Here is a 15,526-nt window from a genome sequence, read left to right on the forward strand (position 1 = left end):
ATCAAATAAATTAACAAGTTTAATTATTATTGAGCACTTACATTTTATTGTTGATTTTTTGCATATATGATACAATAAATCAATAGAAATCAATGGGAATCAGGCTCCCTTGTCCTAAATACCCAGAATGCATTGCGCAGTTACAACACATTCCCATTCTCCATAGTGGTTAAGTAGAAAAATATAGCTGGGATCATAACCGTTTACATCAGGGGTTAACAAGTTAAGTTACCATGAGCGATGATACAAACAGAAACTGTTTTAAGTGGCATTCATTCATTCATTTTCCTTCAGCTTAGTTTCTTTATTTATCAGGGATTGCCACAGTGGAATGAACGGCCAAATTATCCAGCATATGTTTTACACAGCAGATGCCCTTCCAGCTGCATCCCAGTACTTGGAAAAAACATACACACTCATTCACACGTTCATACACTGCAGGCAATTTAGTTTATGTAGTTCACCTATAGCACGTCTTTAAACTGTGGGGAAACCGGATCACTCGGAGGAAACATGCAAAATGCAAACTCCACACAGACAAGCCAACTGACCCAGCCGGACAGCAATACTTCATGCTGTGAGACGACAGTGATAACCACTGAGCCACCCGTTTTGAGTGACATGTTTGCTGAAAATGTTATCACATCTAATCACTGTCTACATAAATTAAGGTGTGCTATGTAAACATGTCATACATACTGTATTATTGTTTGGTGTATGAACATGCTATTATAACTCGTAATCTCTGTCTCCGCTGCATGAACACATCGGTTACGTTGTGTTTGGTTGCCAGTGTAGGTTTGCAAAGTTATCAATATTAATAGCAACGCATTATTGATACTGTGTATTTAGTGCTTCTAGGGTTGCTGGGGGCATAAGAGGCATATGCAGTGATGTCTCAGCTGGCTCTACAGTGGCTCTCTAGAGCACAGGTGTCAAATCCAGTTCCTGGAGAACCGCAGCTCTGCACAGTTTAGTTTTAACCCTAATTAAACACACCTGATCAAACTAATTAAGTCCTTCAGGCTTGTTTGAAACCTATAGGTAAGTATGTTTGTGTCACAGACTCGGTCCCAGTCATTCCCCTCGCTGACCAGCAGAGGCCGCCATCTCCGGACTTCTAAGCATTACATCATCCACTTACACTGATCGTGCACACCTGTTCTCCAATCCAGTTAAGGACCCACGTACCCTTTATAAGCTGCACTCAGACTCCAGCTCAGTGCGAAGTCTTGTTCAGCCCCGGCCAGCATTACTGAGCGGTATCTCCTGCCTGATCTCCTGTGCATTACTCCGGACTGTTTCTGACTCTGACTCTGATTTGCCTTCTGCCTGCCCACGACCCAAGCCAGATACACGGACTCTGATACACGCTGCCTGCCCACGACCCAAGCCTGATACACGGACTCTGAATCACGCCGCCTGCCTCTGACCCATGCCTGGTAAATCACTCTGTGTCTGTCAGCCACCAGCCTTTAAACCTTTATTGATACTGTTGTTGTGTGTTCGCACCTTTGTGCGTGTTGGAAGTTTGAGTGTGAGTGTGACTAATAAATACTGCATAATGGATCCCTCCGTGTCAGTCTCCTCGTTACAGTTTGAAGCATGGTTGGAATTAAACTGCAGAGCTGCAGCCCTTCAGGAACTGGATTTGGCACCTGTTCTCTAGACTGTGGAAAAACATGAGGGGAAAAAAAATAGAAGGCTTACCAAACAAACCAGATCTGAACTAATTTCAATAGCACTGGTTCTGAGCTAGTACCTGGTTTGTGTTGGTGGAAAAGGGGTATTTAAGTAATTAAAGGTTTTTAAGGTAATCAAACAAGTTTGATTGTTTCAAGCTCTACATTGGCAACAACGTGAAAGTGTTTCTCTTCAAGAGGGTGAATATAAAGTTCTACTGAAGCAAACTGATGCATTTTGGTAATATATCCATATTTAAAGCTTTATGAACAGTTTTTCTGTAACTTCCAAAAACATGTCTGTCCACCAGAATACGTATAGGACATATTAGCACATTTTATTCATGTCATGAAGCAATCTGAGACACTTTTTGTTATTTTATTGCCATTTTACTACATTGAATCTTTGAGTACATTAACTTAAACTATTAATTACTTTTTTGTTCTTTCTGCAGGTCACTTCATGAGTAGTAAATGGTTATAAATATGTTTTGTGTATTATGAATCAGTCAATGATCATCATTCATTAATAAACACAGAGCGAATAACTGAATAACTTATACTGACGTTTAATAAAACAGTTAACAAATATGGAATGTTAGGAAACAAAATATGTTCGCAGGGATTTTGACTTTTGAATAATTTCTGAATGGAAAAGGAATCTTTGATTGTAAAGAATCAGTCAGATAACTAGAATGTGTTGGTGTAATTCTGAGTGAATTTAATAATTAAAAGGTTTTTTACTATATTGATTAAGATTCTTGTTCTTTTATGGAGGTTACATCTTTACTAAAAACTTATAAAACTGGAAAATATGAGTCATTAAATTGAAGTGAATTATGAGAATGAATCATTCACTTTAACGAGTCTTCTAGCTAACAAAGTTTAAATCAGTCAGGGTCATGGTCAGAAATACATAATTTTACAAAATTGAATATGTTTTTTTGCAGTAAAAACAGCATTATCCTTTTTTGACACAAAGAGAAGGTCAAAAATATAAGCTGAAAGAAAAATTTAAATTAAATAAAAAATTACAATGTGAATTGAGACAGTATGGAAAATGCTAATTTTCTAATATGCATCCTTTTTTGTCATTCACACCTGCAACACATTTAAAAATGGAGCAATTCATGGCTACTAATCAGGTAATTGCTTAATAAATGATGTGATTTGAAACAGGTGACGTCAACAGGTGATTGTAATTACGATTTGGTACAAATGCAGCATAAAGGTCTAGTCCTTTAGGAGAAAAGATAAGCTGAGATTTGCCAGTTTAAAAACTCTTTAGGTCAAGGTACCCCCCCCCCCCCCCAACCACAACAAATCGGAAGCTTATGCAAGACCAATCAAGGATGCCCAAGAACCCCTGGTGTATTGGTGGTGTCTGTTAAAAAATGAAATAAATTCAGAGTGATTGCCTAAAATTAACAACTTATAGGGCCAGTAGAGTGAGTGATAGATGACAGAGATTACCCACAAAGGGCGTGAACAGCAATAGCCTGAGTGAGGGGAATAAAGGGAAGTTTTAACCTAAAAGCAACATTGGTTTCCAGAAAATTACCCTCCGCCCCAGAATTAATGAGGGCCTGACAGATCTGTGTCTAAGAACCCCAACACAATGTGACTGAGGGCAGGGTGTCAGCAACAGAGGGTTTCTTTAAATTAATTTCACACGTCAGTAACCTCTCACCAATTGACGGGTGCTGGCTTTTATTGGAGAGGATGCCACAATGTGCCCTGCCCCTCCGCAGTACAGGCACAGTCCCTCAGACCATCGACGTCGCTTCTCCTCCAGTGAGAGACGGGATATACCCATCTACATGGGTTCCAGGCCAGTAGTGACGGCATCCGTGACCGCTGAAAGAGAAGCCGGAAAAACCCTGAACCAAAAGATGACACCCGCCTGTTGACTGTCTCCCTTCCAAACAGTATGGGGTCCACACAGCAAATTCATCAGAGTTTAATTCTCAGTGTTGAAGCATTTCAGAGTAAAGTATTGACATTATAGAGTTAGTTTTGATAAATTAATATAATAAGAGTTAGAATTGATTTGGTTCAGTGCGAAATCAAGGAGTTATCTATCCAACACTTGGTGGTGATATTTCCAACATCCCGGAATTCATGCAGCCCCAGTCACTGAAGAATTTTCCAGACGCCATTTTCCATATGAGTTTTAAAACAGCAACAGGTAAGTCAAACTACCTCAATGTAGGCATTTTACTGACTTTCTTGAAGGAAATACATTTGTAAACATATTGTTAAGTTAATGGAGTGAAAATTTTAAACTTGCGGTTCAATCATGGTCGTTTTTGATGTATATAGCTTAACTGCATTGCTATTGACTTCTTTTCAAGATTGTTTTTTTATGTGCTCACGCATACATAGTGCATAAAACATTAAATGTACATGTTCAATTTGCTAATTTCAAACACCGCGGCCCTTTTAAACTGGATCATTCGTGGCCGTCCATTTAAGGTTAATTCGTAGACTTGTGTAATGATGGAACGTTAATTAACGTGTTTAAATGACCGCCTTTGCACTTTCTCAGTCATTTAATGATAGAAAGTTAGGGTGCTTTCACACCTGTGAATCGATTCAGTTGTTCCGAAACAGGGATTAAAAGTGTTACAGTGTTGCTTTTTGTTCTTGGTGTGGTTCGCTTTCACACGGAAAAGTTTCTAAGCGGACCAAAAGAGCTAAAACAAGTCATGTATGAGTAAACTCTCCTTACCTTGGTCAGTTTCACAGTTTATTTTGTCCCGCTCAGCTGTCAGAGGCATGGTAGTGAATTGGTGGTGTTTGACGGGGTGCGCGCGACGTGTCTGAAAAGCGAGAATGGATGCGGTGGGGAAGAGTGAGAAGGGTGTGCGACGTATTTGAGGACTGGGAGGGAGACGCGTGATTTCCGGTAGATTATCACTCGTTTGCGGGCGAGTCTCGGTGCATTTGCGGGAGACTCACAAAGCCTCTGGGAGACTTGGGATGTCTGGGACGACCTCCTGCCCTACTCATAATTCTCTCTTTATATAGCCGTGTGCCTATTACATTTCCAAAATACACTGTGATATAAACAGGCTCGGATTGTATCGCTCTCACTACAATCAATCCGCTCCAGAGCTGTTTCAATCGAGCTGAGACCACCTCATTCAAGTTTTGGGGTGGATCTGAGTGTGATTGGTGGTTTCACATATGCCAAACGAACCTTGCTAACTGGGCAAACGAGACAAGTTCCGGAACAAAATTCTAGGTGTGAAAGCATCCTCAAGCAGGTCGCACACCAGAAGCGCCGCTCGGCGCCGCGACACGGCGCGTACATGACAGTTTTAGGTATCACACACCAGACGCGCACATTCGAATGATATTTAACATGAAACTAATCAGATGGCGCTCTGTGGCGCGGCTGAAAAATGAACTGCGTCCTGAGCCGACGCCGGGCGCCGCCGACAGCCGCCGACTTGCGGCGCCGGTGTGTGTATCCTGATAGAAACCTATGTTTAGAATTCTAAAATACATGGCGCTGCGTGGCGCGGCGCTTCTGGTGTGCGACCTGCTTTAGGCTAGTTCTGTAGTCAGAAATATCTTAGGGAGATCGCTTGAATGAGGTGGTCTCGGCTCAATTGAAACAAACTCTGGAGCGGATCGATTGTATTGAGAGCGATATGATCCGAGCCCAGTTATTTCACAGTGTTTTATGGATATGTAATAGGCATACGGCTATATGAAGAGAGAATTATGAGTAGGGCGGGAGGTCATTCAACAGACATCCCAAGCCTCCCGGAAGTTTCGGTAGTCTCCCGCAAATGCACAGAGACTCCAAGATGCCCGCAAACGAGTGATAATCTCCGTTGCGCATTTCCCTCCCGATCTTCAAATACGTTGCGCACCCTTCTCACCCCTTCCCACTGCATCCCTCCTCGCTCTTCAGACACGTCGCGCGCACCTTGTCAAACACCACCACCCTGATAGCTGGGCGGGACTCCGTGACAATAAACCGTGAAACTCTGACCAATGTGAGGAGAGTTTACTCACACGTGACTTGTTTTTGCTTTTTTGGTCCGTTTAGAAACTTTGCTGTGTGAAAGTGAACCGCACCAGGAGAAAAGAGCAACAATGTAACAATTTTAATCCCTGTTAAAACTGAATCAATTCACTGGTGTGAAAGCACCCTTAGTTAAGCTTGGCCAAACTTAGCATGTAAACAACATTTCCGTTTCATTAAAGGCATTTAGTGCGTTGTAAAATTAATCAACTGATTCATATTTTAGCAACCTGATGATGACCCCTCGCTTTGGAGAGATGCTGAAGCATATATGGTAAGTAAATCATAATAACTTAAATTTGGCGGATTATTTGTGGTTGCTTAGTACTTGAATACAATTTCAAATTGACAGTTGTTAAAATTTTTTTTAAAACTAAATGCATGTGTGTTTAAATTACCGCTTTTTTGCCTTTTAAAAAATTAAAAAGGTTTGTTCACCTATAAAATAAGATTGACACTTTCTGTATTTTAGTACCAAAACTAGCAAGGGAAGCCCCCTGCATCTGTCATTGCAATACCTCCAGAAAATATTGCATTTATTTTATATAAATTAATATTTTAATGGCTCATTTGTTGCCTTTGGATAGTTAGCTAACAAATGCAGCTAAACACTGGTTGCAAAGAAAAATGTATATATATATATATATATATATATATATATATATATATATATATATATATATATATATATATATATATATATATATATTAGGGGTGTCACGATTTCGATTTTTAATCGAAATCGATCAAAATTTATGCTCAATTTCGATTATCGAATCAAAAAATAGAATCGTCGATGCTGCCACGCCCCCATGTCACGTCAGCTTGGCTTGCCAAGCGGGAAAAAAACAGGCTTGTTGAAGTGCTTGTTAAACTGCAGAAGCAGGAGACCCGTCGACAGAGCTTAAACCCTCTCCTCTTTCAATGAAGTCGCCGGTGTGGAAGCATTTTGGATTTCCAGTGAGTTATGTTGACAACGTTCATGTTGTTGACAAAAAGAAAAACAGTTTTGCAAGCTCTGCTATGTACGTATTACGTACGGTTCGTCCGTTAGACAACACTGGCATCGCGATCCTCCGCCCGCCCCCGTTGCAAATCCGCTCGCGAAAAGTACACACTCAGGCCCTGTTTACACTGTCTTTGTTTTAAAATGGCATTTTAGAACGACAACGATTTGACATCCACAGTGGCGTGTAGCATTTCTGAGCAGCCCTCCTTCCTCTCTACCTCTGAAAATGCACATCACGTGACCACACAGACACAGACGCTTACGCAGCCATGAGCTCGAGACAGCAGGTCCAGGCAGTCAGAGGACTGCTTCAATCTTTCACTCACTTGTACTTAGTCATTTTAGCGAACACCTCAGATACTGTTGGCTGGTTGCTGTTGGTTGTGCCTCTTTTTTACCAACGCTATTATTGCGAAACAGATCACTGCCTATTCACGAGTCCCACAGAAAAAAAGTGATTGACAGGTGGTAATTATGTGTGCATCTTGCCTTTATTCATTTTCTGTATGATTTGTTTATGGGTAAAACAAAGACCCTGCAGGTCAGGTAGTTTAAACGGTAGGCTACAAATAATTAATTGGTCATTAATTAATTAATTATTCATAATTAAAAATCAAATCGAATCGTGCCTTCAGAATCGAAAATGTAATCGAATTGAGAATTTGGAGGATTGTGACACCCTTAATATATATATATATATATACTCGCTCGAGTTCCGGACCTTGGCTGCTGAATGCAGCTGGAACGCGGAGCTGGCTGGAACGTGGGACATGTTCCTGCATGGATTATCAGACTGTCTTCAGGACGAAATCTATACATTAGATCTTCCTATTAGATCTATACATTAGATCTTCTCTGCAGCAAGGCAGGTTTTTGGATCCAGTCTCTGAATTTCCGGCCTTGGCTGCGGCGGCGGAAATGGTGAGCGTTGACCTGGAACCTATGCAGGTGGGCCTGTCCTCTCAGGAGAAGTGCCGGTGGAAAAATGAGGGACTCTGCCTTTACTGTGGTGGCACGGGACATCGTGTGGCTTCCTGTCCAGTAGAAGACAACACCCTTCAGTAGGTAAGAGGTTACTGATGAGTGAAATCAGTCTGGATAAACCCTCTGCGGTGGCTACTTTACTGCCGGTCTTCTTATCATGGGGTTCCAGGAGCCAGAACACCCATGCCCTGGTTGATTCCGGGGCAGAGGGGAATTTCATTGACTCTAGTTTTGCTTTCAGTTTTAGACTTCCGCTTATTGCTCTTTCACAACCCATTGCAGTACACGCCCTCAGCAGACTTTCCTTTCCGACCATCACTCACTCCACTAAACCCATTAAAGTTATTATGTCTGGAAATAATGTTGAACACATTTTTTTAACAGACTGTTCTAACACACCGGTGGTTTTAGGTCATCCTTGGTTGGTTCTCCATAAACCTCATATTAACTGGGGTCTTAATACGTATATTTGTGGAGTGAGAACTGTCATGAGCCCTGTCTTTCATCTGCTCGTTCTGTTGTGTCTTGTTCTGTGTTTCAGGAGGAGTGCATGGACCTGTCAAACGTGCCCAGTGAGTACCTCGACCTGAAGAGAGTGTTCAGTAAGTCTCAAGCTGCTTCTCTGCCTCCTCATCATCCCTATGACTGTGCTATAGACTTATTGCCAGGTACGTCTCTGCCTGAAGCCAAGTTATACTCTCTTTCTATTCCTGAGAGGGAGGCCATGGAGAAATATATTTCTGATTCTTTAGCGGCCAAGATCATTCACCCTTCTTCTTCACCGGTTGGGGCGAGGTTCTTTTTCGTGAAAAAGAAAGATGAGTCTCTTCGACCTTGCATAGATCATTGAGGGCTAAACAACATCACGGTGAAGAATTTGTATCCTTTGCCGCTGATGTCTTCAGCGTTCGATTGTCTGCAAGGGGCATCTTTTTTTCACAAAATTAGATCTCCGCAACGCATATCATTTAGTTAGCATTAAGCAGGCTCATGAATAGAAGACTGCTTTTAATAGCCCCAGGAGGCATTTTGAATATTGTGTTCTTCATTTTGGGCTTCCTAATGCTCCTGCAGTTTTCCAAGCACTTGTAAATGACGTGTTGCGAGACATGGTAGATCAGTTTATTTATGTCTACCTAGTTGAAATTCTGATTTTTTCCTGTTCTCTCCAGGAACATGTGCAGCACGTCAGGTGAGTGCTTCAGAGGCGGCTAGAGAATGGGCTTTTTGTCAAGGCGGAGAAATGCATGTTCCATGCACAGTCTGTTCCCTTTCTAGGACACATTGTGTTGGTCGACGGGGTGCGCATGGATCCAGAGAAGATTCAGGCTGTGGTGAATTGGCCAATTCCGGAGTTGTGTAAGGCCCTGCAGAGATTTCTGGGCTTCGCCAATTTTTACTGGCATTTTCTTCGCAATTTTTAGCCAGCTCGCCGCCCCTTAACCTCCTCCAAAACTTCCTTCAGGTGGTTGAGTGCAGCACAGGCTGCATTCACAAAATTAAAGGGCCGCTTTGTTTCAGCCCCCATTTTAGTGACTTCTGATCCCTCCCGGCAGTTTGTGGAGGAGGTTGATGTGCCAGAGGTGGGGGTGGGCGCTATCCTGTCCCAGCGTGCATCATCGGACAACAGAATTTTTTTACACCGATTATCTTCTACAGAACGTAATTACGACATTGGTAATAGGGAGTTGTTGGCTGTCAAACTAGCTGTGGGGGAGTGCCGTCATTGGTTGTAGGGTTCGGGGGTTCCCTTTATCGCTTGGAACGACCATAAGAACCTTCAATACATCAAGTCCGCCAAACAACTTAGCTCCAGGCAGACTCAGTGGGCATTTTTTTTTCGGACGATTCGACTTTACAATCTCTTATTGACCAAGTTCTAAAAACATCAAACCTGTCGCGCTATCCCATCTCTTTTATTTTTTCCGAGCGCAGTACGTCTCTTGAGCCCATCGATCCTCTGAGGATTTGTATTTCTGCAGTGACATGGGAGAACGAGAGCAGGGTTCGCACAGACTTTAATGGGGTAACGCCCCCGGCCGGATGACCACCCAGTCGCTTGTTTGTGCCGGAGGAGATTCTGTCTTACGTCATTCTATGGGGACATTCCTCCAAAGTGGCTTGTCATCCTGGGCTGAGTTGTACTTTATTTTTGGTTAAACAGCGATTCTGGTGGCCAGCTATGGCACGGGACATACGTGAGTTTGTTTTGGCCTGTTCTGTCTGTGCTGTTTCTAAGACTTCTAATCGCCCTCCCGCTGGACTCCTTCATCCTCTGTAAGTGCCTTCGAGACCCTGGTCACACATTTCGCTAGATTTTGTCACTGGTTCTGCCATCTGGTGGCAATACGGCTGTTTTGACTGTTGTGGACCAGTTCTCGATGGCTACTCGTTTTATTCCTCTGCCCAAATTACCCTCAGCCAGAGAGACAGCAGATTCTGTCATTAATCACGTCTTTCGCATTCATGGCCTCCCAACGGACATGGTTTCTGACTGGGGGCTTCAGTTTGTCTCTAAATTTTGGAGAGAATTCTGTCGTTTATTTGGTTTCCATCCTCAGAGTTACGGACAAACAGAAAGGGCCAACCATGATCTCGAGCACATGTTACGTTGTTTGGTTTCTCAGAATCCCACCTCTTGGAGTCAGCAGCTCCCATGGGTGGAGTACACACACAACTCAGTACCAGTGTTAGCCACTGGCCTTTTTCCATTTCACTGTAGTTCAGGTTACCAGCCACCAGCTTTTCCCAGTCCAAAGTCGCGGTTCCCTCCGCCCACGCCTTTGTCCAGCAGTGCCGAAGCACTTGGAACAAGGCCAGACAGACCCTCCTCCAAGTGGGTGCGCACACAAAGGCTAAAGACGATCGCCACTGGTCTAAGACCCCATTTACACTAGTGCGTTTTAGTTTTAAAACGGCGTTTTAGAATGAAAACGATCTGCATCCACACTAGCGTTTTACCCAGCATTTCTGAACAGCTCTCCATCCACACCAAAATGCTGAAAACGTACATCACGTGACCACACACACACAAGCGCTGCTGCATTTCTACCCAGATGAGAGCTGTGCTAGTCGGACTGCTCATCAAGCATTTCCCGCTGGATCTAATCTCGCTATATTTGCTAAACGTGATATCTAGTTAATCTTGTTGTCTATATCTAATGACATATTCCCCGTCTTTGGTCTTTTAAATCAATTACTTGTTCTCAGGTAAAATGTTTTGGCTGAGCGCAAAAATAAGTTAATAATTAATGTAACCATGTACATTCTGTATATTGACTACTGTGGCTTGCCTTTATTTCCTATAATGTATCAACTTATTGTGCGTTATACTTTCATATTGGCTATTATTGATTATTAAAACTGACATTCAGCAAAGCAGAGGATACATTTCGTATTTTCAATGAAAATGAAAGGAGGCAGTGATGTTATATAGGCTCAGTTTTATTATAAATATGCATACAGTGAAGATGCAGCACGGCGCCTCAGCATTTCTGCTGTCTGTTAAGTTGTTAATATCTAAATAAAAATAGGCAGTTCCTTAAATCATGTTTTCATTTTATTGTTGAGAAAGTGAAACAACGTAGCCAGGATGATGTGAATAAGTTTATAAAGTACACTGTTCCTTTTGAAAATTTACTGAACATGTCCTCGAGGGTCTGTTTTCCATATCAAACTTGCGACGTCTGAACTTACAGGGAGAGGATGCGAGACTGAACTGTGTGTGTAGGCTACTTAATATTGAGGAAAAGCCCCAATTAGATGAAAGCCCCGCCTCCGTTTTCAGATGTCTCCGTTTTCCCCCATCCACACTGAGACGGAGCAGCAGCGTTTTAGAATGAAAACGGCCTCTCCAGCGATTTCGAAACGCTCCGTTTTCAGTGCTCAAAAACTCTGGCGTAGTGTGGAAAGATGGCGCAACCGTAGCAAAACTTATTTTGAAAACACATTAGTGTAAACGAGGCCTAAGCCTCCCATTTACGTCGTCGGTCAAAAAGTGTGGCTTTCAACCAAGAATATTCCCTTGTGTCTGTATGTAATAAACTTGCACCTAAATTTATTGGCCCATTCACTGTCATCAAGATCATTAGTCCGATGGCAGTCCGCCTAAAACTTCCTCCAGCGTACAGGAAAATACATTCCGTGTTTCATGTTTCCAAATTAAAGCCCGTTTTTCATACGGCAATAAACCCGCCCACGCCCGTCCCTCCCCCGCTGCGTCTCGTAGATGGGGACACCATTTATTCAGTTAAGCGCATTCTGGATTCGAGACGAAGGGGGCGAGGATTTCAGTACTTGATGGACTGGGAAGGTTACGGTCCAGAGGAGAGAAGTTGGGTTCCTGCTAAGGACATATTGGATCACTCCCTTATCGATGATTACAATCGCCAGGTAAGGTCTTCTGGGAGCACCAGGAGGAAAGGGTACTGTCACAGTTGCAGGTTTGTGCGCCTTCCGGATTGTCTGTTTTGTCACGTGGGTTTGTTTTGTTTTGGTTTTCCACGTGTATTTGTTATGGTCACGTGTTGACGGTACTCAGCTGTTTTGATTAGCTTGCCAGCTGAGGTTCATTATCGTGCCTATATCTGGGCAACACTTCTATGTTTCCCTGTCAATTCATTGTGTTTGCTCATGTGTGTCTGTCTGTGCTCAGGACAATGACCAAATACAGGCTGAGTGCTCACATGATAAAGACAGAACTGGCACAGAGAAAGCCGCACCTGCCCACACTGTGCCCAGGCAGAGGTGGAGACAGAGGAACACTTCCTCACCCGATCAGCACATCCGAGAAACATTCTACCCCAAACTACAGAGCATTTACCCACAATTCACTGAATTAGACAATAAAACACAACTGCAGTAGTCACTTCTGATTATTAAGAGCAACCTGTATATATATATTCATTTATTGTAAATCTCTGTTCATAGCTAATACAACCTGTATATAATGTTGATAGTACATCCATCTATAAATATCATTATAGCTTTTCTATAACTGCTCTTTATAACTTACCTGTATCCTGCACTTGCTGCTATTGCACTGCTGGTTAGAACAAAACTGCATTCTGTTGCCTTACTTGTTCATGTGTAATGACAATAAAGTTGAATCTAATCTAATCTACTAGGGAAAAAACTGACAGTGTCCTTCTAGCGGCCCAATACATTAATGCCAATCAATCAGTAATGAGCATGCAAAAGCACACACACACACACACACACACACTTTTTTATCCTAAAATGTTTTTGTTAAATGTACATTTATTCAAAACTAATATTATTTTTGTATTGATTTGTATGAATAATATATGTTGAATGCTATGATATATTGAATATTAATGTGTGATATTGAAAAATATGATGTATTGTTGATATTTTATTTAATTATTATTTATACATATAATCTTTTTTTCTACTACTATCTATTGAGTGTACTGTTTTTTTTATTATTATATATGTATGTTACTTTTTATGTAAACTTTAGATAACCAAAGATGCCATTTTAAATTGTAAAGAAATCTGTTTTTGAAACAAATGAAGACAGCAGAAGTAAATGATTCATTTATATTATTCAGCCTGACATGTTTAATCCACCACAATATTAAAAATGTTTCTCTAAGTTAAATATATTGTATTCAAAAGGGTCAAAAGTTTATTTTTATTTTTTATTTTTTAATCCAGACATTAAAAAAATTAGCATTAGAGCAGTATTCACAATACAGTGAAACCGTGATATTTTTATCCAAGGTTATTATACCTTTAGAATCTTATACCAGCCCATGCCTATGTGTGACACAACTGTTGGAGGAACATTCAAAAATTCTTCCCAAGATGTTAGACCATTTGAGACACTCTCATGTAAATTTAAGTTAGTAATTTTAAGTTAAAAATATGATAGTATCAGTTTGACAGTATCAATTAAACATACTCTCTATTTATAGGAAGGTCAAATTACATCATTAATATCTGACTTAAATGACAGCTTGTTAGAAATGTTGTTTCAAGTGGAAATTATCCTCTACCCCCAAGTCACACCACCAGCTATTCACTTATGTCGGGGGCTGGAGGGCGACCAAGGTGATTGTTTATTTAATAAATACATTTCTGATGACATAAGGGGCAACATTATAAATAGTTTTTCGGTAAAATGTTTTTATGTCTCACTTTATATTAAGTATCTCTTTCTCAAAAAAATCAATTCAAACTGCTTTATTGGCATGATAAATATAAGCCGTTTAATGTTACAAATGTTAACATCACAGAGAGCATATAAATAAAAAAACGTATTAGCAATAATAACAATAACAGTATTGTATTAAGTTTCTCGTCTCTCTCATCTGACGTTACCACTCGGTCTCTCTCGCGTGCATTCAGTCTGTCTCGCGCACCATACTCGGTCTCTCTCGTGTGTACTCGGTCTTTCTCGCTTACAACTCGGTTTCTTTCACGTGCATTCAGTCTCTCTGGGTTCTCTTGACTTTTGACCACTCTGGCGCCTCATAAATATTTAGTTTCATCCATAAATGACAGTTAAAACTGTACGGTGCCAAAAGGAAGCCCTATGTTAACAGTGTCCAGAAGTGACTTCTCTGGGCTCTGAGGCATCTGGGATGGAACATTACACAGTGGAAACATGTACTGTGGTCAGATGAATCAGATTTTTTGGGAGAAATGGACACCGTGTGATCCAAAGCAAAGAGGAAAAGGATCATCCAGATGTGGAGAGGTAAGCATGATCGAACATCCAATAAAGGGGGAGAGCATGCTCAGAGCCCGGCGGCTAATCAGCAGGCCAATCAGAAATAATAAGCAACACCTGTTTATTCTAGTGATTGGGCCGGAGAGACACCCGTCTTAAGGAGAACGGGAGGAACAGTCGGGAGAGAGAGCCGAGCGACAACCATATGCAGTGGGAGCTGTCATCACCACATTTAAAAGCAAATAAAAATTTGTCACTTACCTCAACGCCGACCCTGTCTTTTTCTTCCCACACAAAGAACCGTGTTACACCAGACTATTAGCAACAAGTCCAAAATACAGGATTTGTCATGGTATGGGGTTGTCAGTGGTAACTTGTTTGTCTGCGATGGCACCATTAATGCTGAAAAGTACATTGAAGCACAATATATTGCTTTCAAGAAGACATATTTTCAGGAACGACCATGCATTTTATGACATTTACATGTATAAGACAATGCAAAACCAAATTCTGCACACATTACAAAGTTCTGGCTGTGGAGGAAGAGGATACAGATATTTGACTATCCTGCCTGCAGTCCCGACCAGTCTCTAATAGAGAATGTGTGGTGCATTTTGAAACTCAACATGCAACAATGAAGACCCCATACTGTCGCACACCTGAAGACTTGTTTGCAGGAAGAAAAGGACAAAATTACACGTGAAACATTTCTTCACTTCACTTCAGTTATTAAATGTCTTTTGAGTGTTAAGAAAAGGAATGTCAAAATCTCTGTTGTAATGTTTTTATATTGTCTGTAACGAACTACAAGGCAAAGAAAATTTAGAAATCACTTTTTATAATTTCTATTTTAGCTTCACATAAATGGTCATAGTAATTGGAACTGGGTAGTTCAGTTTTTAGTGTTTAAGTTTAATTCAGTTTAGCGTAGTTCAGTGTGGTTTAATAATCATTACTGAGAGTCCAAACACTGAAGAGCAAATTCATTGATGAGTAGCTCTACTGACCCCAAACCATGCAAGGTAGTGGCGACAGCAGAGAGGGAAAAAACTTCACCGAGGCGAGTGAAGAAAAAAAACCTTGAGAGAAACCAGACTCAGTTGGGCACGACCATT

Source organism: Danio rerio, chromosome 6 (assembly GCF_049306965.1).
Source record: "Danio rerio strain Tuebingen ecotype United States chromosome 6, GRCz12tu, whole genome shotgun sequence".
Taxonomy (NCBI): domain Eukaryota; kingdom Metazoa; phylum Chordata; class Actinopteri; order Cypriniformes; family Danionidae; genus Danio; species Danio rerio.